We start from the raw sequence: 3,885 nt of genomic DNA, 5'->3' as shown, positions 1-3,885 counted from the left end.
TCACGTTCCGGCACCAGGATAGTATGATGAGAATCGGAGTGTCACGTTCTGACACCAGGATAGTACATGAGGATCGGGTGCCACGTTCCGGTACCAGGATAGTATATGAGGATCGAAGTGTCACGTTCCGACACCAGGATAGTATATGGATCGGGTGCCACTTTCTAGCACCAGGATAGAATATGGATCGGGTGCCACGTTCCGGCACCAGGATAGAATATGGATCGGGTGTCACGTTCCGACACCAGGATAGTATGATGAGGATCTGAGTGTCACGTTCCGACACCAGGATAGTATATAGAGCAGAGTGTCATGTACCGACACGAGAGAAATAATGATAATGAATCTTGAAAGATGTTAATATACTCAATTTAATGAACCTAATTCCCAAATGAGTATGATGGGGAGGTGTGAGTCCTCATTGATGTGCTTGGTGTTGTGACCAAGGGTTATGGTAATTGTAAATGCCGCATGTTGAGTATTGTAGTTATTTTATGATATTATCTGATATATACTGTTTTCTATTTTCAGTTGGCCGATGATATCTACTCAGTACTCGTGTTTTGTACTGACCCCTACTTGTAATTGTTTTTCTTTGTTATTTGTGGAGTGCAGCAAACGTACTGTCGTCTTCAACTCAACCGCAACTCTAGCCAGTCTTCATTACACCGGATTTCAGAGTGAGCTAACGCTTCTAGCTTGGACTGGATCTTCTTCTTCATGTCTTGATGCCTTGAAGTTCCGGCATGGACTAGCTTTTTATTTATTCTAGCTTTCTAGATACTCTTAGAATTAGTAATTTGAGGATAGATGTTCTTGTGTTGATGACTTCCAGATTTTGGGAATAATAAGTATTGAGTTTTTAGAAGTTATTTAACCGATTTTCATTAATGAGTTTAAGTCTTCCGCATTATATTCTGTTTATTATGGTTGAAATGTTGGGGTTTAGATTGGTTGGTTCGCTCACATAGGAGGGTAAGTGTGGGTGCCACTCGCGGCCCGCTTTGGGTCGTGACACTTACTGTTGACAGTGTATTCTGAAAAAGAATGAGTTCATAGACGACATAACTTGTTCGAATTGATGAGACTCGTTTTCAAGAAAAAATGTTAGAAAATCAAACTCGAAGAAAGTAATTTGTCAATCGATATTTACGACACCTCTGAATCTCTTAATTAAGTACATCCTCCTTTGGTTCTTTTCAAAGTTGTTTATACCCTTCACTTTACTATCCGGTAGTTAAGACTTATGAATGATAAATCAACATTCTTTACTATTTATAGCATATCCAATGAATATACGATCCACAGTCTTAAGTCTTATTTTTACTTATTTGGGAATAGTTCCCTCATTCTCATTTCTCATATGGAATAGACTGTATTGGAAATTTGTAGATCACTATCTTTCAAGAATTAATTCTTCTATATACTTTAAGGGATGACAAAAGATTCTCTATCAGGCTACAACAAAGTCTGAACAAAAATGATTTTTTGGTTCTCCCTTTCTTACCAAACAAATTTTTTTATTTGTTACTCCGTTTACTAACAAACAAAATATATTCCCTCTTTGTTAACAACCAAACCTTTTGTTGTTCTCTATTGGCATAAGGATGGCACTCCCACAAATTTTGTGGTAAATCTTAATATATAAGTAGGACATTCAATATTTCTTCAAAGTTCCATTTTTTCGTATCAACAATTTCATTAGATTGAGGTGAGTATATGGAATAATTTTATGGATGATTCAATTTTCCAGATATATTTCTGCAAAAGAAGAAACATATTCGCCACATATATCACTTCTAACCATGGTAATCTTTTTACCCAACTGATCAACTTCAGTTTTATATTGCATATATGTTTGAATTGTTTCATCCTTACCATTTGGCAAATAAACCTAACAATATCTAGTCCAATTTCCAATAAACTTTATAAATGTTTTTTCCAACCAAGTGATGGTGTTGAATTCATATCATAAATTTCAATGTAAATCAAAATAAGGAATTAAAGTTCCTTTCAAAGTAATTATGCATATGCTTAGGATAAATTGATACAGCAGATTCTTGAAATTTTGATATATTCCATTAAAAGTTGGTTAAAAATTGTAAGCTGATCAATTTTCCAATGTTTTGTAATTGACATGTTCCAAGGATTTATGTGACAAACAGTTTGGTTCAAACAAATAATAACAAATAGAAATACTAAGTCTGAAAAGACCTTTTGTCAGGTAAACTTTTTCCATATATATTTTGTTTTTTACATTTTATAACTTTCGCAAATGCACACATACTTTTAGAGTCAATACCTTGTCATATGTTCTTTTTAGAAGGATCTTTCCATAAAATTCAATTTTCTGTAGAATTATCCATGACGATAGACTCATCGATCCAATAAGGGCATTATCATCCAAATGATATTGTTACAACACAATAAGATTTGTTAGTAGATTTGTTGGTATTATGAGTGAATAGTTTTGTCCAATACTACTTTATTTTGTAAAGTTACAGTTTTGGTTATGAATGAAATATGAAGTTACCGGAAAAAAATTTTAACTAGTGTCATGTCTATAAAAAAATTATTTTAATAGACATATATTTTCATGAAAAATCTTAATCTTTTAAGTGACATTTTTTCCAACAAAGAGTATAATTCTTTTGAATGTGTAATATAACTATGTGGTTTTATACTATTTATATCATATATAATGAATGAAAGACTCATCTAATCTTTTAAACTTCATATCTTGTACTTTCAAATTTAAATTAGATAGTAAGTGTAACTTGTTCTTTAAAACAGGTAAAGAACACCCTTGTTCTTTATAACAGGTAAAGAGCGGCCCCCTCCCCCTTACACATTTAAAATATGTTCTCAAAATTATTTTTAAAATGTCTTCCCTATACTTTCAAAATGTGCACCATCAAAATACACATTAGAAACACGAAACCTTCTTTTGGAGATTTAATCCATAGAAACACCCATAACAAGTACAAAAATCACTAATTTTATGTCACTAGAGTTCAATTTCCTATATGTCACAATTAGACAGACCACTGAGTATTTAGAATAGTAACAATAAAGATTCAATCATTATACAACTTGTTTCTAGTTTAACGAGGAACTTTTTATATTCATGCAATCCTTAACCGCATGAACCTTGAATTATGGTGAAGTTTTATATTCTTTTAATTAGTGTCACATTCAGACACAATAATAAACAAAAAAGGTTTAGATCTCTAGAAACCTCAAATACAACACCGTTTCTAGCTAATCATGAAGATTTATCTTTTTCAAATCATTTAGCTTTTATAATCCTGATGAAGAATTTCTATTATTAAAGTCAGAATATTTACTCAAATAGAGTATTTAACAAATTGGTGAATTTTTGTTATATCATTCAATCAAATACAATCTGATTTATTGGTGAAGTGCTTATATTCTTCAAACCAAAGGAGTAAAATCATAGGATTTTAGTCCCCAAATGTCGGACAAAATCACATTTCACATGGAGTAGAAAATCACTAACGTTTTTCTCCTCCTGTAAACATAATATATATTAGTAGTAATAAATATATATTTTGAGATCATCATCCATATATTCTAACATTTATGAAATAAATCTAATAACTTATAAAGAATATTAAAAAATAACAATCAAGGGAAATAAGGATAAAACATGATCCCCCCCCCCCCCCATAGAATCATATTCTATTTGTCAGCAATGATTCCAACAATGATTTTTCTACTTTTCATCATATTCAAATTTTCCTTTAAAGGCATTAGATCTCAATGAGAAAATAAATTAATATTCAATTATTGTTAGGAGACAACATATGTTCATTTACTTCTTCTCATAGTTATGTAAAACAAAGATTATAGGGAAAAACAAAT

This window comes from Solanum lycopersicum, chromosome 12 (genome assembly GCF_036512215.1).
Source record: "Solanum lycopersicum chromosome 12, SLM_r2.1".
Lineage (NCBI taxonomy): Eukaryota > Viridiplantae > Streptophyta > Magnoliopsida > Solanales > Solanaceae > Solanum > Solanum lycopersicum.
Note: the sequence above shows the minus strand (reverse complement) of the source record.